Below are 22,537 nucleotides of genomic sequence, written 5' to 3' on the forward strand. Positions count from 1 at the left end.
GCAATCATAGCTACATCACTAGAGATTTAAGATTCTTTCATGAAAGTTAAAGTACCTCACTCCCAAAGATTTACAAAACATGAAAAGAGAAAATGTTTCAAAATGCATTAGTTCAATTTTGAAAAACTGCTGCACAGAGACACAGTACAATATTGCCCGGGGCCTGGGTTATTACTACTCAGCCTCCAGAACAGTATTTGTTTCATAAAGTAATATTCCAGAATGTACTAAGCAATTTTTGTCATCTTGAAAGCTATCACTTGCAACATTTTATCCATTTAAGTCAATAGTCCATTAGAAATTCTAATTGAAAGTTCAATACTCTGCTTCGAATCTTACAATAGGGGTTGCCTTTGGAAAGCCATTTAAAGTCTTAATCTCTTTATCATTTGGTATTTTGAAGCCTAACTTTGTTCTTGTTAGGCAGATCAATGGCATTAATTTACAAAATGGGGGAAAATGTCACCCTTCATCCTTTAAATCTCAGTGCAGCGAAGAGCAGCGTAAGCGAATCCGACCGTTGCTCTCCCATATTAGCAGAAAACGGTGCCATGGGAGGTTTGACCTACAAATTTTAATTACTGCATGAAAAATTCAGTTCCTGGAGATGAATAGAGACTTGAGGAAAAGCAGTAGTCCACCTTCTGAGTGACTGCAGAGCTTAACTCTTCAAAGGCTGCATTGGTGAATGAAGCAGCATGCACTACCTTCAATAGGTAACGTCTGTAAGGTGCAAGATCAAATTGCACAAGCAACAGAAGAAAGGAAAAGGATTTCACCTACAAAGTAGCTTTATGGGTGTCCAAAATAGATGGACATTGATATCATCATCTAAGGAAGCAAGTGTGGTGAGAATTTGTTTTGAAATGTTCCTGGCTTTAAGGTAACTTCATGTTGAGCAAGTTCACTGGAGGCAAAGTCTTGGCTTTTGGAAGCCAAAGAAAGCTTTCCCATGTTATCAGCAAAGGGAGCATATACCTGTGCTCTTCACCTCAAGCACCACACAAACAGAATGCAGCAGCGCCAAGCATTTTGAATCAGGGTTTCCACACCAAATCAGTGCAGGGAGGAGCAATATCAATAGAGCTATCAAAGAATGGCTCAACATCAGCATGAACTAGGCGTTTTCCCAAGGAATTTTGAAAATCTTAGGCTATCTGCACTGAACTATTCCACAAATTTTTTGTTGTAATGCAAGTTTCCATATGCCAAGGTAAGCTGTCCTCAACAAAAGGAAAGTTATTTTGCAAACGCTTATCTCTTCTCGTTGTATCTGTCTTTCTTCACTGTCTGACCCTTGCCAGACTGGTATGTGCACATTCATGCTCTCCAAGAAACATATACTGAAACAAAATGAAAACAAAACAAAACAAAAAAGTGTTATCTGTTATAAAGCACATGAAGGTGCCTTCCTTTGATGGCATGGTACAGCAAAATGACTGTGGTGCTCTGCAGGTGCCATAGGCTCAAGATTGCTTTTGGAATTTTTCCATTCCAGACGTGGTGATTATTTGGGGTGGGGTGATGTGGGGTGAATAGAAAACTCTCTTGTTAGCTGAACCAGAAATTAGGATGTGGATTTCTATTTCAATGACAGCTACTTTAATGCTCATTGAGGCAGGATGAGATAGAGAGAGAAAAATAAGCGGAGCAAAAAAGAACCCTCACAGCTGCAGCTCACTTGGGGTATCAGCAAATGTAAATCAGAGAAAGACAGAGCAAGCACTTGTTCCAAGTCTCCTCCTAGCTTTTTACATCCTCCCGGCCACAGCTAGTTTCAGTGCAACTTGATATCAATGCCATGGGCTTCCTGGTGACAAGCTTTAGTACCTTCACCGCTGGTCCCCACCTTAAGAATTAGAGAGAAACCAGAATGAAGGAAGTTGTGGAGAGATTTCTGTTCTTTTTTCTCTGTATTACCCTGCAGTTACATGCTAATGTCAGGTATTTCATTTATTAGCATAGCTTGGTTTTACTGCATCTCAGCAGACTCTGATTGAGACCTTATTCTGTAAGGTACTCCACAATTGCAGAGCAAGAGACATTCCCTGCTGTTAACAGCACATGGAACACAAAGCATGCAAGGGGAAGGGGAAGGGGAAAAGAAAAGGGGAAAGCAGAATGAGGAAATGGGAAGGAAAAGGGGAAGCCTTTCCTACTGGCATCAGTGGCGAAGCAATGGCTAAAAAGGAAGGGGAATGAGAACTCCTGAATCGAAGGCCTGATACACAGGCTTTCAATAAGTACTTCATGTCTTAGATGAGAACGTCAGACCCCTGTTCCACCTGTGCTGGCTAAGCCACTACCTGCAACCCCATTTGAAATCACAGCTTCCTCACCTGTTGACACAGTACATTATTATTCAAAACATGACAGCGGTCATTTGGATCACTACTGTGGGACATCCTGGGTGTAGTTTCTTTACAGGTTTTGGTTTGGTTTAGCCTTACCTGAAATTTGAAAGCTCTTCACTAGAGCCCACTGTAACACAGTGAACACTGAGTATTTCTAACTATTAAAAGGTGTCACATATAAGAAGCAGGATTAGACTTCAATTTCTCCTTGTATCTGTAGTTCTAAGACTGAAGGCAGAGGTAGGAACAATCAGCTTAAAAACTACACTGTATCTTAACAGCAATGTTAACTAGCATTAAGCTTGTTGGTAGAAAACTCAGAACTGTTCTCAGCTTCTCCTCTAGGTACTGATAGACACATAAATTAATGTATGATAGTTAACTTTTTCCTGTGTTTAGATAATTAATATTTACTTCCAATTCAAAGTAAAAGATTTCTAATGTCAAATCGTATTTTTCTCTGCTCAGAGTCTCTTAGATGACAGATTTTACTTTTAGGCATCCTTTTAGCTATTCCTATCAAGGAAGGAAAGCATTTCTAGATCGTGCAATTGCACAAGTTTCATGTAACAAATAACATTTCTGTAACGCCACCGTTTTGGAACAATTCTTTAGAAATTTCTGAGATCTCCTTTTGCAATGAAAGAGACCATAAGAAAAGCTCGGCATACCTTGGGACTCTGCCCCCAAATTGACAGCCTTAACTAGGCTTTACTCCTAGCTTCACGAAATGCATCTCGCTAGGGGTGAGAGCCTCAGTTTTAGTGCCCGAGGTGCTTCTTTAACTTCTGATTCCCCGTTGCTGCCAACTCGGGAAAACCAAGTACCTCAAGCTGAGCATCCATAAAGAAGTACATCCAAAGCTGCTGATCCTTTTCAGCAAGGCTGGTGGTCTTCACATACTCTTGATTCTTGACTAGCAATGCACCCTGCTTCCTTAAACTGGAGACATTTCCCAGTATAGACAAGGCCCTGGAATTGTACCAAAATCCATCTGCGTGGGAAGGGTTAAAACAACCTGAGTAGCTAAACCCCTGCAGCTATCATATAAGCCAGCCGCTTTTAGACAAATTGAGCAAAATAGTCCTTTCAGCTCAGCAGGCACATGACTAGCCGCACAAAGGAGTCCTTCTAGAAATCCCATGAATACCCCCATTATCCTAAGGATTGAGCACAGAGCCACGCATTTCACGCCCACTGCCACCTGTGATTAGCTTTTTTACAGTTATTATGGAGTACTTTGATGGCGATGATTGTTTAAAGGCCTCAACAAGCGTGCTAATGTGACTCGAGGACTTGACTCCTTTTCATTCCCTGGTTGCTCCAGCTATCACACTAATTTACTTTAGGCAAAGGGGACAATAAAAAAAAAAAACTGCTCAAAGAAATCACTTAGCATAAAATTGATTCCGTCTCTTAAAGAAACGCATGCCAGGATCCCATGTTAAAGTAAATTAGATATATGATCAAACAAAGCTAACAGCCATTTGAGCTTCGGACTCTTGTGTAGCACTTTAAGTTTTTAACAGAATCGGCCAAAGAAAAACAAAGGAAGAAGCGAAGAACGGCTACGGCCAATTGGTTTGCATGGCATTTTCCTTTGCTCTGCTGTTTTACAGTGCAAATATGAAGCAAGATGTTGGCTTCAGGGAAAATGTATTTTACTGTTTGCAAGTAGTGCTTCCAGAATGGATCACATTGTACCACATTACAAAATAAAGTGATGCCAGGGGAGCAGTAAAGCGGATTGGAGCACACATGAGAAAGGGAGGGCTCTGGTGATGATGAACAAGTCAAGAGGTGCGAAGACTTTTTTCCTTTCTGCAGAAGTTGTGTTGATCTTACTCTTGCAGTTCGAATGAGCATATAGGGTTACATACATTGCAAGTGTGGAATTAAACAGCAGCCCATAACATTTTAAATAGCGGTTTCTTTCCTCCCGTTCATTGTGTATGCTCAGTTGAAGCACTCAGGTATCAGTACCTAGTAGGCTACTCCCCCATTTCATACTTGCATCTTTACCAAGACCCATGGTGCATTTCCTTCTGTTTGCAAGGCAATTTTAGAGGTAAAGACCTAATAAATACTCAAGAAACAGACATCATTGCTCTTCAGATTTTTTTTAACTGCCTATGGAAACAGATTCATCATTCTATCCCTGCCATTTTGTGTTGTCAACGCATCCCATGGTTTCATACACATACAAATACAATACCAAGGTACCACCCAAATCCCAGACCTCCATCCTGGGAAGCTGGTGAATATGGTGCACATGTGGGTTGAACTCTGTCTTTGCAGAGTGCAAACACTATTCTCTAGTTTAAAATCACCCATCAATATCCCCTTTTATCTTTGTCGTTGGTACTGGCATAACACAATCTTTGTTACCAAATTGCCTAGATTTGCAAAGTAAAACAGAACTTTGTAAACAGGCCATGTTCAAAAGACATCACTGTTCTACTCAAGCTGTAACCACAGCTTTGGAATAGGCTAGCGGAATTATGCGTGGCACAAGCATTTTAAGTATTTTCCAGACATAGACAGGATTTTTGAGTAACTGAGAGCATGTATGACCAGGGGTAGTTTTGGCTTTTGCAGCTTGGAAAAAAAGGCGAAAAATTATATAGCTTTTCTGAGACATAACCAATAGCATTTAATGTGCAGTCACACAGCGCTGACTGGCGTGTTGCTGTTGAGTCCACCTATTGGTGAAGTTTGAGGCTCTTTGTCTGATCCAATTTGTCTTCCTAAATTTCTAGGCTCTTGTCAGACATATCTCCTTTTTCTGCTCCCAGGGACCACGCCGCTTGGCACAGTCATCAACCTCTTCCACCACTGGCCAATCTAGGCCACAACTCAGGGAGAATGTATGTATCTGTTGATAAAAGACAACAAAGGCCCTATTTTCCTCAGGTTAAATCCCAGTTACATTATAATTCAGTGGGAGTTTTTTCTTGACTTCAAAAGGCCAGAAGGCCAGAAGACAAGCCCTGGGAAAACACGATGTCCAGAGGGCTGATAAGAATGGCTTCTTTTGGAGCAAAACTTCTCCAATTTAAAGCTGATCTTTCATTAGAGACCGCAAGGCCTGGTCCTCCCTAAAAAATATACCAAATAACTATTTTCACTGGAGAATTTTAAAAGGGCTGTTATTTTATGCCCTAGTCATTTCAAAGCAGATTGGGTTAGTCTAGCAAAAGCAATTTCTAAAGGAGTTACATAAAATATTTAAAGATTTATAGAACAAGCGTCCCACTTAGGGGCTCATCTAAGTTTTACTAAACATCTCTGGTTATGCCTTGCTATGTCAGCAAAAGGAGGCTGAGATTTAAATAAATAAAACCGAGTGGAATGCAATCACAAGCAGGAAAAAAATATGATACATCAAGTTACTACTGAAAGGAATATTGAGCTCTAAGTGATCTCTGCACCAACGGCTATGTTTGTCTACCCAGCTGAAAAGGAGACAGCTTTAATTTCAAGGCTGCATGTTATTTAAATAAGCTGAAATTGTTTTCAGTGATGTGAAGTGCATCCACTAAAGATAATGATCCCATTTTGGATTGGCTCTTTATTTTTTTTTAACAAAGGGAGACAGGTGGATGTACTGAGCAGAAATGTAAACAGGTTTGTTTTTTTCATTAACTCCAGCAAATCATCACAGCACCTAGTTGCATGAAATTTAAATTTGCCATATTCTTTACAACTATTTCTTTTCCCTCCCTTCCTCTCTCATTAGTGTGCTATGGTCTGCTAAGGAAGGGATTTATTCCAGGAACAATGAGAGTGCCGCTAGAACTAGAAGAGCCACCCATGCTCAAGCCCAGTGGGCCAAATCCTCACCTCAAAGAAATGACCTAAAATAATTTAGGGTCACAGATTTATCTGCCCTGAGAATTTATTCCAATTCACTTCAGTTCAGAAAGGCATGTTAAGTAACTGCTTAATTAGATACTTAAAACTTAAAAGGGCAGACTTAAATAGTTTTCTACAATAGGAATAACTGCATCCCATTCTACTGTTTCAAAGTTGAACATGAATTATTGAGAAAGGCTAAAGGGTGATGGCTAGCTTTTCCTTTTACCATTGTTCAGTGTGCTTTTTCAATGTATGTAAGCATGCAAGGAAATTTGTTGCTAAATTTCAGATGTTTTCAGAGCAAAGATAAAGACAAAAGCAGTCTTAACCTGGTGCTTCTGCATTTCAAAGTGTCTCCTCTCAAAAAAAGTTACGCTTCCCTCATATATTATGCTGGTGAAATCAGTTCTAACTCCAGCTGATGGCACACCAGACTTTAAAAAATCTTGTATTTAATGGTTATGTTTAGAAATAGAAATATAGCTGCCATTATGACAGTGCAAGCTGGGACACCGCTGATACGCAGTGATCAGGAAGCACATCAGATGTCAAGATTCCTGATGTCAATGTAGCATGAAGGACACAAACATGCAAGGGTCAGCATTTTGTCCTTGAGAGAGCAAAGGTCTTACATTCATACTTCAGTCACATGTATGACCAATTATTTCAAGGTACAATATACGAGCTTAAAGTGAGACCTACTTTCTCCACTTTGAGTAACCTGATAAATCAGTGATTTAATAATGTCCACTTCTCTTTGCAATTGCCAGAGGCCCACCCGTACTAGTTTGAGGTTATTTGTTCATATTCAGCTCTCAAGTACTCCAGTGTGAAAACGAGAAATTCGCTGTGGTTAGTGACTCGTTAGGTCAGGTGACATAAAGCCTCGTTTGGGCCTGGAGAAAAGCTGTCAGATAAAGCTTATGAACTTTAGCAAAGACAAAGAGGTGTTTTGGCAGTCCTAATTAACGGGTAGCAACAAGTGTACTGGATACCCAGGGCCATGTGGAGGCAGATGGAGGCATGCAATGCATCTACCTGCAATACATCATTAATAGCCGCCTGAAATTGCTGCAAGCCCCTGAATATACTGCCCGTGCCTGGCTTTTTATTACCCTACTCAAGAGTCTGCTGCACTCGTTTCGGCTCCCTGAGCCCTGCTCCATGCCAGATGACTTTCCGACCCTTTTGCAGGGTGCATGATGCAGGGCTTTGGCTCCTGACTTGCTGTGTACTACCGCAAGGACAACTTCCATGGCTAGGCGACAAGCTGTTGGCAATGCTCACAGGGGCGGAAATCTTCTCCTGGCTTGTGTCAGAGTTGCTGTTTTAGCTTTGCCAAAAGGGCATTTACAAAAGAATCACGAGTTCTTCTAATGCCACTATGTCTTCACAGGTTAATTTATGCCTGTTTAGTTAAGGGCATGCCACACGTACGGAGAAAAAAAAGGTCACAGAATCACCACCTGGCTCCCGTTTTGATCTGGCTAGCAAGTGCCAGAACCCTTGAACAGCAGGTTGCTAAATAATAAACAGACCACGTCTTTAAAAACACCTGGCACTTACTTCTTCTGTATCTGGTAGTAGTCCCTGGCACAAGTGCCAAACTGAAAGGCATGAGGCTCCCCTTTCCTTCTTCTGCCCACCTAAGTACAACAAAATAAGTACAAGAATACACAACAGCAATTAAGTTTAGTAAAAGGTTATAATCCAGCCCATCAGCAACAAGGAACATGAGGAACAACAACAAAACCCCTGTCGGAGTGGAAAAACTTCAGGAAAGGGAAGGAAAAAATAAATAAACAAGGATGAAAGAAATGCCCAGTGGCAACCATTTTCAGTGTGACCTAGTGAGCTTTCAACTTCAAACCAGTCAGATCAAGAGCTTCCCAGCGGCGTCACCTAGGGATCTGTCATTCACACATCAAGCCTTGTTCAGTCTGCCTTGTCTCATGCAGACATGCCGCCAGATACAGAAATATCACGGCCTTCTTGCACGATAAGAAAAACAAAACAAAAAAAACAAACCGACTGCAACCCTGAAAATCAAGTGCGCTGACACACCACGACCCTCTTGTCCACAGAAGGGCAACGTCACAAAGTAGACCAGAAAAACGATGCAAACAGAATGGTAATGGGGTAACCATCTGCTATTAAAATACAGCATTAGCCGAGCCTTCCAGTGAGCCCTTCTCGCTTGTGGAGATCATGAGAGATGGAATTTTATGGAAGGAATCAATATCTGCCCTGGGTGCTTTGCAAACCAAGGGAGATCATCTTCTTTCAAGCCTACCATTTGTTTCTGTGCACTTTACAGCTCACAATAAAAATGGGGTATTACTGCTTGGTTTAGCAAAAAATAAAATCATCTGCACCTTCACTATTACACATCTGACCATATTCATCTGACATTACATGGAATTCGTCCTTCAGCCTGACAGCTTGAGAAGAAAGGTGAGAAGACGAAGAGTAGTATTTGTGGGGTAGAACAAAAGATGAAGAAGCAGTTGGGAAGGGAAGAGGAAGATACTGACTACTACAGTTAGAATCTGCAATACCTGACTGAATATTCTTTTATAAATTATTTTTAAATAGCACACAGTAATTACTTGTTCAATGAGGGTTGCAATTATTTATCAATAGCAGCCACCCAGTAACTATGCTTACTTTTGTTCTAACCCATTTCCACCATATTTGAAGTTGAAGAGTCTGGAGACGCCCTTGAGGAAAGTATCTCTAGTGTTTAATGTATAAGCTTGGCATTTATGGTCTGAGATATCTCACTGGGTCAGGCAGCACTGATGAATCCTTGGCAATTTTCTTTTTCAAGATAGACGAATAACTCTGTAATTTCAGACCACTGCTGAGAAACTACATACACATCTCCGTTTTTCATGAATCCATTAAACCATGGAGTGAAAACGGGCAGACATCCTTACATTTGCAACAGTTTATACAGCATTTTGCACACAAAGTAAATAGACTCAATAACAAGTGAGTAACACCCACTCTCTAAGTGGAAGTGAGACATTTTAAATTAAATAATTTATCAACTGTTAACTTGCTATTTTTGAACACTTGCTAAACAGCCATTAGACAAGTTTCATCTGAAAATTAACAAGTGCTCAGAGAGCATTTACAAAAATGCCAAGGTCGCACGCTTGCATTGAAAGCACTGAAGATGTCATATTTGTAGAACAAGTTGCAGGTCATCTTTTATTTCTGGACAAAATATTATCTATTAACATCTAAATGTTATTACTTGTAAAGAAAGATACATCTGACTCTTAGTTCCATGCAAATGCTGTGAATAAAGCCACTTGCTGATTTAAAAATACGTTGACGTTCCTAAAGCACTCATAGATTTTTCACAGCAAGATTAACAGAAAAAAATTCCCAAGATAGTTACAGAAATACATATAGAAATTCAGCAAGATCTTTCAAGATCTTGTGGCAACATCTGTGAAGTGTATTCAGGAGTCATCTGCTTAGATAATAGAAATGATATTATGTGACAGGTCATGAATAAGAAATATTCAGAACAATGCACACTCTGAATAGTTTGTGAAGAAAAGAAATGTTGAAATATGTTCATATAAGCCCTTCAAATAACTTGAAATTACAAAGTAATAAATAAACTAACACATTTGTTAGCATGTCATCTGTAAAGACACGATGGGACATGTGGGTAGCTAAATTATTTCCAACAAAAAATTTGCTACCAGACAAGAAAAATGTGGTCCAGCTTTGACTCAGCTGGTTTTAATTACCACTCTGTCTTGACCAAGACTGTATGGGACTTCATTCTCAGAAGTGGGCTGATCCTACAGCACCTGCAGGGCTGTACAAGCCAGGATGGGTAGGCTGCATAGCGTTGCTTCAAAGAAGTCAGTGGCAGTCTGTCAGTTGCCTCCAACAGGCTCTGGAGCAGGTTGCAAATGGAGAAGCCGGCTCCGAATGTCTTCCACCAGTTGGCAAACAAATGAGACATCATGTTTGTGCAGTTCAAGCATTGTTGCCAAATTCTAATAGAATCAGAGTTTCTGTAATCCCAAAAAGGGGCTATGTGATCCTTGGAAACAAGTTTCTCTTGTCTGGCCTTCCATTCATTTTGTAAAACATGTTAAGTTTAATTTCAGTGCTTGGAGCTGCAGCTGGCCAAGGAGCAAAACCATATTCCTGTGTTAAAAAAAGAATTGGAAATGGATGCAAGCTGCTAAATTTTGATACTGATCTGCAGCCAACCTCCAGAGAATAGTTGGGTCAGGAGATTTGGGTTAGATTCCACTAAACAAGTAAAACATTATTAATCATAAAAGCAGATTGTCTTGTCATTTTTTTTTCTCAATGTAGGTAATCTTTGAGATGTGATATTACATGTATTTCCTTTCCAGTGAAAAACATCAGTGCACTACGGACCTCCCTCAGTAGTTATTTTGATTGGACTTAGCAGTGCCAAGCAATTATCCCTGATGCTGCACCATCTGTGGGATTACGCTTTCAGGACAGCAATTTCAGGAACGAAGACATACCTGGTGTCATTCAAAGCAGCTAAGCAGACAATCTGTGAGCAATCACACACATTTTCTTTTTGTGGCTAATGACCTCCCGTGTGCCTTCCTCCCCCAGCCACGACAGCTTTAAGAGGCACCCACTCACTTATCTCCAAGCCTGCTGGGCCCAGCCCTGCTGGTGGAACCGAAACAGGCCCAGGCTGACCCCATCCCGCCAGCCGCTGAGCGGGACATGCTGGGGGCCAGGCTGTTCAGACCCATCACAAACATCACAACTTCTCCGCTCAGCTCCTCACACCAAACTGTCCAGCAGTGCTCACCACAGCTAACTGCAACTAGTCGGCCGATGACTAGTTGACTCTCTCCTGACTGCTATTGCTCTCCCAGGTCACCCTGTACCCTCAGACTCTTTGGAACTTGATGCAAGGCCCGCTTCGGCCTTTGCAAGTCTTCCCTGAGAGCTGAACAAACCCTGGTCCAAATCCCTGGGAATTCAACTCCTCATATGTTTGCCTAATCAAACGAAATTCATCTTTGCTTTATCCCAACTGCCAGGCAACATTTCTCACGAGAGTTATTTTTTCCATGTGGTACATATGCCTTGCATATTTCCTATAATCCAGGAGTCAGTCAGCATTAACATGCCATCACTTGTTTATGACGTATAAATGAGGCAGTTAAAGGTGTCCGTTTTCAGCACGGTGGACAGGAGGATCACTTTTGCCATTCCCATTAAACTTTATGAGAAACATGGGGCTTGAAGCCAAATTAATTCTCCTACACCAAGCTAAAAATGAACCCCTAAATGTTATTATGCCTGCTGTGTTTGGTTTCTATATTTACACTTCAGGCATATAGTTACTGACCAAACTAAAAGCACTGATAGTATCTATGCCAGAAAGCAAGTATTTCCCTAGGAGAAAATAGAGTATGGTATTTTACAGTATTGGATGTGAACTCTACTGTATGCAGGCATATAAAATATTTTTTAAAGCCAAATAACCAATGTCTGCAAGCCTTAGCACTTGTTTGAAATTTTGTTAATGAATTTTACAGAGCTGTCCAGTTATTCGAACAACATGCCCAAGGGAGAGAAGCTTCTGGAATGAAAAATGTTGTAGGGAGAAAAAACAGGGAAAGGAAGAGGTTGCAGTAAAAGCAGAGGCTGAAAAGAAAGGTAGCTCATACGCATGGAGCCAGACCTCAGAGGGGATGTACTTCTGTGCATCTTCCCAAAGCCCTGGGCAACCAGAGGGACTTCCACACCAATGAAATGGACTTTTTGGAAAATACATTTTCTCAAAGCAAGACCTCTGTGCTGCTGATAGCAATGAGTGATCCATGCAGACTAAGAGCATACTTCTTATAAAAAAAAAAAAGCTTTTAATTCTCTACTCATGTCACTAAACAAGCAGATTTATTTCATGATGCACATTTAACAGACAGGTGAACTCTGGCATCCAAAGGCTGAACAAATTCTTGCTTTCCAGCTTATACCACAATATACTGTTTTCCTCAAATATAGATTCCATTTTACATCCCCTATGTGCCTTGCCCCATGATAAAAGTTACCTTGTCTCATGTAGTTTCTTAACGTTATGTTACAGAATTTTTGATTATTATTTAATAACAGTGCATGATTAAAACAACAGGTTAAAATGCTCCTTTTTCCTCTACATTCAGAGTACACACAGAAATTTTCATTCCACATACAATATTAAGTAGAATTTTCAAGTTCTCATAAAGAATATAATATAAACGTAATACAATTTTTTGAGGTAATAAAATACAACCCTCTGAGACATTCAATTTCTTATCTAGTCATGCCTTTCATGTTATATCTGGGTATTATTTTAGCATGCTGGATGTCTATGAGATTTCTATATTTACAACTTACTTCACGACATGGTCTTCTTGTAACATAGTTTTCTTGTCTCGCTTAGTAAAACTCTAGTAAAAATGGCAACAGGGTTTACATTTTGTTTTAAGCCAGTCTTAAAAAAATAACCACAGATTATGTGGCAATAAGGCCTCATGCCTGTCCCGGAATCTGCCTAGAATTTTATTACACTGGAGCTATTCTAGACTTCTTCAGATACTTTTGTTTGCGTTCTTGGATGGCGTCCAGCTATTGTATCTTTAATTACTGGACACTTGCTACACAGCTTGCAGAGATTCTTCTTCCTATTTCCTCTGTTGTTTCAAGCATCCATTTCACTTACTCTTGCTGGGAAGGGTTTGGGGCTGAATAAGAACAAGTCTGAAAATGTTTAATTGGCTTTCAGGCTAGCTTAAGAAGTCCTAACATTTTCATCTGTTGAAATCTGAACCTAGCCCAAGGTTGTATGCATACCTGTATTAAATATGAAATGCAGGATTGAAATAACAGCTAAGAAGTACAGCTGTAGTAGCAAGGCCAGAAAACTCGCGGCAAAGCTTATCTTTAGTACACATAGAGTACCCAGCAATTGCCAGGGGTGGCTGTCCTCTGAGTTTCCTCCACTTGTGAATAATGTATTTCTGGAGCAGAATGTTCTGAACAGGAATGCAGTATTTTGATTGACACTTGTAATACAGCAGCTTCTTGGAGAAATAATATTTCGCAGGTCTGTGTTTGTATGTCTGTAGGACCCCAAAGAATGACGAATTACCTCATCCTTGCCATTTTTCATCATCTCTAGAATTCTCACTGCTGCTTTCTAACTTCCTTTACTGGTCTGTACTTCAGAAAAGCAGAACATTTACTAAAATGCAAGAAACATATAATTGCTAAATTTTGTCACAAATTGATTTTAGCTGTATTGCCTTGTATTGTATTTGTTTCTGTATGAGATTTTGCAACACCAATTAAAATAAAAAGATAGCACAAGGTAAGACTTTTGTATTTGGGCATCATGCATTCTAATGCAATGAAACATTTAGATACGAGGTTTTAGACCAAGCCTTAATGAACACAAGTGGTACCTGAAGAACTGAGATCCTGTGTCAGATTTTGTACTCCTCCAAGTTCACAGGTGGTTGGATTCAGGGATTTAAATCAGGACCGTCTCATTTCTGGCTAACGTGAAGCATGGAGGTGAGAGGATGAAGAAACTAAAAGAAGAATCTTTTTAAGCAGCCCTTAGGTCAATCCTTTTAAACTTTACTGGGGATTTACTTCAGGAGAAGCTTATCTGTGTGGCGACCAGTACTGTGCAAAACCTTTGTTACAAATGATAAACCACAGACCAGGTTGAAAACATCTTTTGTTGAACATGTGCCAATGAATGAGTAGATTTGAACTGATTAATGTTTTCAGATAGAAAATATGCATAGGTTGATAATATCTGAGGTCAAAACTTTGCAATATCAAAGCATGTTTGCTGATTTTGGCAGAATTTCTATTTCAGATTTGGAGCTTGAAGCCTAACACAGGTTGAATGTATACAAAGCAAAAGTGGGAAAAAATAATATTTGTACAGAGCTCTGCAAACTGACCCATACTCAGTTCTAATGAGAACATAATGGTTTATCCAGCTGCAGAAGAACAGAAGCAAGAAGTGTAAAAGAAATTCCTCCACTTTCCTAATTTTAGCAGAAATGGGAGACCCAGTGTTTGTTTGTTTTGATTTTTTTTTGATTGTTTTGTTTTGTTTTGTTTTTTCCCCTGGATGCATGCATGTGTACTTTAAAAAGTGCATCACTTGCACTTTAAACTACATTAAAACATGTTTAAGCCAGAATGGAAGATATGCTTCCACTGAGAGCAATGAAAAAAAAAAGAAAACCAACCCATATGACTGACTTTATAAATCTTTGGATTATACTGCAGTCTGTGGGGTATCTTCTATCTAAACTACCGTAACCCACAAGGGGATTAGAATGGATAGTCTCTCGTTCGCTTGCTCCTCTGAGTCACAGCACTAGCAAATAGACCCACGGTGCAGTGTGGGCAGACAGGAAACCACTAAAGCCAGAGCAGTGATTATGTGCATGCTCTGTGAGACACATCGAGCAGTGAGCCGAAATGTTTGTGTGTGTCAGATCAATCTTTTCACTGACCAGGACAGCTGTACTCACAGGGGGATCACCAATCATCCTGCTAGGAACTGCTTCTGTCCTTCAACAGGCAATTAACGTGAGTCCATTACAGCTCCCTGGAGGCCCCTGGGGGGCTGCAAAAGGCATTGACTGAAAGGTCAGAAACCTCATGAGGACAGGAAAGAAGCTGTGCCTGGCGAAATGGAGTGGAAAGCAGTAGCTATTTGTCACCCGCTAGTAATTCAAAAAAAGAGGGGGGGTGGGGAGAGAAGGGGCTGAAGGGGGTCCAAGAGTTGTGCACAACTGCAAGCACGCGGCAGTAATAAGAGCATAAATAGAAGCTACAGGAGACCCTTCTTGGGACAAAGATTTTATTAGATATAGAAGTTGGAGGAAGAGTCAACAAATCCCACTCAACTAATTCTACAAAGGGACTGGAAGTGAAAAAGTACATGGGCTGATTAATAGCCCACTACAGCCCAAAGAAAATCACGGAAAGGAGTCCCTGGGGGCTGAGGTTCACCACTATGAAACAAACATCTCAGAAGGGAATCCACACGAACTGAAGTGACCAGAGAGCACACAGAGTAGCATTCATAAGAAGCAATCTCCACTAAGAAGCAACTGGTGATGTGTTCAGTGGTGGAAAAGCAACATACACGGTGCTCGGGGGATATGTTAGAGACTGCTGCTCTCCATTTTGATTTCAGACTTGTGGTCAAGACAACCATATTGGTGTGTTCTTGGAGGGCTTACTTAAACGCCTACGCATATCTCACCAAGCATACCACCAACCAACCCGGCAGTTCTACTATGGACATGCAATCAAGTAATGCCAGGTAGGTGGCCAAGAGTCAGCATATACAAAAGACTTAATGTGCACTAGTTTGCAAGAAGTTAGACTGAGCTAATTCGTGATGCTAATCCAGAATAACTTTCACCCACTTCATGAGTGAACTTTCACCCACAGCATTCAGCTGAAGTACTAGCAGTGTTTTTCTTTCCGGTGATAAGAATACTGCACAGAGATCTAGCAGTACATGGGTAATCAATAGAACAAGCTGAAATATTGCAAATGTTAACTCTTCAACAACACCAGAACTTAGACCGTGAATAGCAATAATTAAATTTGTAAAAAACTTGTAAAATTCTTTGGACATGGTTTTGAGTGGTTTGTGTAATTGAAATTTTATTTGATGAACAAAACCTAAACTGCATAAAATGACAGAAAGAAATAATCTACAAACTAGGTATTGATATGGCCCATTTTCACAAGACTGCACAGGGACCTTAAACAACATGAGCTCAACTGCTTGCTGGCAGAAACCACGGTAAACTTTGACTCAGTTTGCAAAATTTTCAGTGTACTTTAGATGATGTAAAATTTCCGTATTTTACTTTCATGCAAAATAAATATTGGTGACTGTGCTCTTTGTTTGTAGAAAGATGTAGATAACAAGTTTGGATTATTTATAATGGTATAAGATGTTTGACCTTGCTGAGCACCCATCACCAACTGACTGACTGAAAAGCCTGGCAGATAATCAAGCATGGGTTTGTTGTATACTGTTGTTTTGTCCCACCTGCAGCTTTACCAGACCTCCCAGCTGTATTTATCATAGGCAAGGGCAAGAATTTCCACATATATTTCAACATTTGCCCCCTGATTACGGTGTAACAAACTGGACTCACTTAAGTGCCTATAGCTCCAGCACGGCAGAGGAAGTTTATGGTGTGTTTCTTACCCATTTCCCCAGACAATTCCTCCTAACAAAATTCTGTTATCTTCCAACCATCTCTTCCTACTGTCTCTCTTATTTCCTGGGTTCAGACTTCATTTGTTCACCGCTTTCAAGATCTGATGCAGCAGTACAAGAATACACACACCCCCTGAACAGTTTTTCCGAGGTAAGTGAACACGCACTAGATTTACGCAAACCAGAACTCCTCTACGTGGCACAACTCTGAAACCTTTTCCTCTACTATTAACTGCATTGTTCCCCCTCCCTTGTGTTCCCTCTTCCAAGATGCCTCAGACTACAATAAAGGGTCTCAAACGTTTGTTTATTCCTGTTTATTCCTGCCTGCATGCATTTATGCCACCCAGCACCACAGGTCATTACCCTTTGTGACACTGACAGTATCAGCAGGTTGATGTTTAATAGAAGCTGCCGATTAGTATCCAAGATACCAGTTAACAAGACAGTTTCTTTTAATGGCTTGTATTGATGAATGAATTAATGAAATTCCACAACGTCTTTATGTACAGGGAGTACTTGTGTGACACCCTTGGGCAGCACACAAACCACCTCCACTGATGTTTGTGGTCAGGCTTCCAGCAGGCTACAAGGGTGCCCCTCAATCCAGAGAGCGGCGATGGAAACCCCTGGGAAGATCCACAGGTGGTAACTTCAGCACTGCTGTACGGGCCTGCCATCACTGGGTACGGCCCAGCCTGCACGCTCAGGAAAGCTGGAAGAACAAAATTCTAGCAGCTGGTCCAAGTGCCATGTGGGACAGGACCACCCGAAGTACTGGCACTAGGGGAGCTCTCTAACTTGGAATGACACTTTACATTTTCAGTGGTCAACCCACTTCTTTAAGCACCTAAAAAGATGCATAGTGAGATGAACACACTGAGACAAGTTTGCTCTAACTTTAATTGGAAGACCATTAATATCAAGTGCTCAATTGTATTTGCTATTGAGTAAGGCTTCTGCTTTTTAAGGGTACTTGAACTTTTCTAGGAGTGTCAGAACCATCTTGCTATTAGAACCTGAAGTAAATACTACCAGTGCTAGCAGTATTATTGCCTCTTGAAGCCAGATTTGCTAAGTAGGAAACAGATTTGTATAGATATCCACTTTGCATTGAAAACAAAAGGTAAAGGTATACACTTGTGTAGCATCATAATTTGGGGCAGAGTACCAGTTACTGCAGTGCTGACATCACCTCAGGCGTGCTGAGACATCTTTCTTAAGGACTAACAGTTTGGTTTGCAAAAATAAGCAACTGAACGAAACAACAATCTCCTGTGCAACTGGAGGTGCCACAAGGGAGCCAGACCCCAACCAGCAATTTCCAGTGACACCTAGAAAACTCAACCAAGATACTCCAGGGGTTCACAGACAGGGCACAGGAGCCAGCTGTCCTAACCTGATTTTGGCTTGGACAGTTGAGGGCCAACATTTTGTGTGTATGCTAGAATCGTATGATTTATCTTTCCACCACTACATAAATTCCATTTCCTTTATCAGACATGGAAATTATGACTCCCATCATCCCGCACTCATGGTACGAAGGAGGTCCAAGTTAGAGATCACAGAGCAAGCTCTGAGCAGGACGATCCATTGGGATGGCACCACGCGCTGTCCTGCTGCAACAGGCTTTGGTGCTTGAAGGCACGGGGCTGCACAGTGCGGTGCTGCCCCAGCGCCACTTCCAACGCTGAAACCAGCTCGCGGGGGGCACGTGCAGGGCTATTTGCTTGGTGTCCCTATGCACCATGCAAGCAAAGCCTACAACCGCAACAACTAAGAGGATGCACCACGATCACAGGACATATACCCGCAAACTATCAAGCCACTGTCTGCCACTTTTTGTCTTCCAAAAGAGAGAAAACAGAGTAAAACCTTACTGACTGAAGGTTTTTATTCACTATTTGGGGACAGTTCCTTATCAAGCCATCAGACATTTGTATAATTTATCACAAGTTTGTGAGGGCAGTTAACTCCTGAACGGCCATCTGAATTAAGTTAACATAGTTTGCCTAGCTGTGTACATGAGAGGAATTTGAGACTATGGGTAAACAAGAGAACAGAGTCTGCACTGGTTGAAAGGTGGCAGTTACCTGTAAATACCAGAGTGGAGGGAAGCAGTATAGTGAAAATAAAAAATATTGCTATTTTATTTGAACCCAAGCATTTTGCCATCTTTCTTAAGAAGCCAAGTAGTACTGCAGAACATAATACTCCACGTATCAGCCCTTTAGCAGAAAGATGGAGAATAGATTTGCATTCAGCTAACTGATCAAATGTTAAGAATTTAATTGCTTTAATAGTTTAATTTTATTTTTCTCTAATCTAATTAAAGAGAAGTGTGTGGGGGGAACCGATTGGTGGGGAGGGGAATGCCTTCATGTCTGCAATATAGAAAACCTTCCGTTCCCTACGTTGCTTTAACATAGTCAGTGCTGGATGTCAACAGATTACTGTTTCCTGCTAATTACCCCACTTTTTTACTGGACTGTTCTTAAAAACTTTCTGTAAAGGCTTTAATAGCAGGCATTCATTTCTGCTACAGATAAGGTGTGTTTAGCTTTTTATATGTAGTAATTTAATAGGAACCCAGATCTAATTTAATAGATCCTTTATGTCTCTGTCAAAGACTGTTAACATTGATTGGTGCAATGTCTTATAGAAGTCAGTAAATACATTAATCTCTTGAGAGCTTGCGACAACAATTCCGTTAACAGCATGAACAATACAGATGGACAAACCATTATTGAATAAATGAGGAACTGAACCAAAAACCTGCACTAAACCAAGTCGGAAAAACGCTGGAAATCAGAGCATCACTGGTATTCACTAGATCACTGAATACCACTAAATCTGGACCAAGTCTACTGAAGTTTTAGAAGGAACAGGCTGAATTAGGTAATATATGCTAACCCATTTTATTAAAGTTCAGTTTAAAAGTGGGACAAGTTTTTAACTCAGCCAGGTTAGCATATGCTAAACACAATGCTTTTTTCTAGACATAATATCCAAAGGGCACTATCATTACTTGCTAGCACTGTATCTGTAAGTCCAACCGTAGGGAGTTGACATAACCAAACCTCTGACCCTCTGGGGACTTGCCAACCACAAATGGGAAACAGAATAGTCAGTGGGCCATAGAAAATGTGTCTGAACCCCCTTTATCTGTCTACAATGTTTGTCTTGAATCATTCCACTGTCACCATTATTACTGTCTCCTGTGGCACATATATAATGGTGAAACTCATTTTCTTTGGTTAACAGCCAGTAGTTTTCCAGGAGTCCAGCCTGCAAAGGAATGTATGTGTGCTAGATGCAAACTAAGAGAGATCCATCCTAGCTACGAAAGCTGGCCAACAAAGCCAGATAGGAAACCTCTCTGTGTCACTCACAGGACACACCAGATATATTCGCTGTTTATCCATTTTTCTGTCTGCCTGTACTTCCTACACTTCACTTTCCGTATGTAGTGGTTTGGGAAGCCATGCCTGGGACTTACTTCTGGCTGAATGCTGAACATCCACAACTCCAACTGCCTTGAAAGGCAAGTGTCCAACTCCTTGCCTGAAGTGCTCAGCAGCTACCGCAGTAGATTCTTCCTATGAGCAACTTCTCGTCATCGGTCCATTAACAAAGAGAAGATATACGTAAATATTAATGACTAATCCAAAGGCATTCTGTGCAGCATATCATTGTCTCCTTTTTATTTCAAAGCCAGCCCATAACAGAGATTGGGTAGGAAGCAAAAGGGAAGTATCATGGCAGGAATATCAATGTATTTTGGATGCAAAGCAGAAGCTTATCTGTTTTACTACTGCAGCACCAGAGAAAATCAATTTTGACACAGAACTGCCACTTTACAAGCAAATAACTATACTTTCCAATAACCTAATCTGTGCAAAGCCTACTGAAAATTCCCTAAAGAACCAGTAGTTAAAACCTCCATTAAATCAAAGGGTTTAATATGGGAAGGGAAGAGAGGATGCAGTTTGACTTGGGAATGTAATGGACTCAGTGGGGAAATAAATATGTTGTTTTATGTGTACAGTTACAGAATTTGAGAACACAGCATTCATTTCAAAGGGAATTCTCTTGCTGTGCAACTTATTCCTAAACAGATGTGATTTTTGCTTATTCAAAAACATTTAGGTAACAATTACAGCATAATAAATTATAATTGCCATCATCTTCCAGCTATGCTATGACTTCTATGCAAACACAAAGAAAATACAATTATATAGAACTGTAAATCCTATTTTCAGGTAGCTTAGAGCACTGACAAAACACTTGTTTATTTTACTTAGAATTAACAATATTTTTAAATCTTTATCATAAAAACGAAAAGGCTGTATCTGTTAAGGAGTCCGGCAGACTGATAAGGTCTATTTTACACAACTATTGCTTAAAGAGGGCCTAATTCTAAGGAAGTTAATTATCTTCTAGAAGCCTATATTTTACTCCTATGTTTTATATTAGGAGTCTCTTTAAAGAAGCTTCCAAGCTGACATTTTAATTAAGTAGGGCATGACCACTGTTCAAACACTGAAGAAGGAAAAAATAGCTAGAAATTGAAAAACAGGATTTTCATTACTCCATATTACAGATCTCATGTGAACCCAACAGTTTGTATCAATGTAAATCGTTGTACAACATTTCAGACAGCTGTAACTTAGGGGTGGAATTGTACAAAGTAACTCAAAAATAATCCCCATGAAGAGAGAAACTCTTCATTAAACTTAATAGAGCTTTACTAAACTTCCACAGTAGTATATTGCTGATTTTCTCCTCATTTACTTCTGTAGCATTAGACACCAAGCTCAGTGTTTTATACTGTAAAACTGCATGTCAGGATCTGACATGTATTGTTTACAGTGTCTCCTGATCTGACAGTTCAGAATCTAAACTCAAACTCTGCTTAGCACGATGCAATGTTAATCTTTCACAAACTGCAGATTAAAAAAAAAAAAAATCCTATGAGAGTGGCTAAGTCCACACAGGGCTGACAAGGTTTGTTTCACATCCTCCTTGGGTTACAGACCAATGCATTCTAAACCAAGAGACATGGGCATGCTACAGCAGGTGCCAAAGGTAGGAAATCAGTATGTCCAGGAGGGACTTTTGCAGAAGTGGAAAATTTGCCACAGCATAACAAAAGACCATGATGCCAACAAGAGGTCACCATGAAGAGACTCAAGGTGCTGCTCTGCAAAACCTGAAGCAAAAGTGAAGGTTTTACCAGGAGAACTTGATTTGGTGTGAGACATTCAAAAATCAAAGCATATCAATTTCTGATGAGAGATACAAGCCATAAGGTTCTAGAGAAACGGCAGTAGTTCCAGAAAGAATGTGAAGACTTCAAATTTTTCATGAAAGATCAAAGAGTGCTCCAGAGTGCTGGGAGATAGGCAGGTTAAGTATGCAGGTTTGCTACCTTGGCTCACTTTGTAATCTCTTTTGCATGCTCTCTCCCCTAAGTAGCAAAGTGGTTTGGGATCCTGGGAAAAGCTTATCTGTGCCTGTGCTGTGCTTATTGTGTGTACCACAAGAGGTACACTAGAAAGTAAAAAAAAAAAAAAAAAAAAAAAAAACAACACAAAACCCTCAAGCCTTGAGTGGGTTTCTCAGAAACATCCAAGAGGACTTGGGGAAAGCTGACAGAAAAACACACACTGCAAAATATAACTGCTGCAAAGACAGATCTACACATGGACTATGTTTCTATAAACCCAAAGCCAATAACCAACTCTGAGCCAGCCCCTGGAAGGGAAAGCAGCATGGGATGGAGGGTCCCAAACTCTTAAAACAACCTGCCAGATGTCTGGCCCGGGGAGCCCAACCAGACCCCTTCCAGTAAGACTTGATTAGACAAATTTCGGTATGTAAGAACTAACAGAACACTTCAACCAAAAAGAAACCAACCAAAGACAAACACGAAGCATATTTTCATCCACTATTATAACCTGGCAATAGCTTTTTCAACAAAAGGAGATACTGAAGTTGCTATTTCAATGACTAGTACAGTGTTCTTTTTTTC

At 40.4% G+C, this 22,537-nt stretch overlaps 1 protein-coding gene across 8 annotated transcripts in view; it reads right to left on the reverse strand.

The window, feature by feature from the left end:
* Positions 1 to 22,537, reverse strand: part of AUTS2 (activator of transcription and developmental regulator AUTS2) — a 763,900-nt gene that overhangs the window by 295,603 nt on the left and 445,760 nt on the right. The gene's annotated exons all lie outside the window — the stretch shown is intronic.

Source organism: Aythya ferina (assembly GCF_964211825.1).
Source record: "Aythya ferina genome assembly, chromosome: 19".
Lineage (NCBI taxonomy): Eukaryota > Metazoa > Chordata > Aves > Anseriformes > Anatidae > Aythya > Aythya ferina.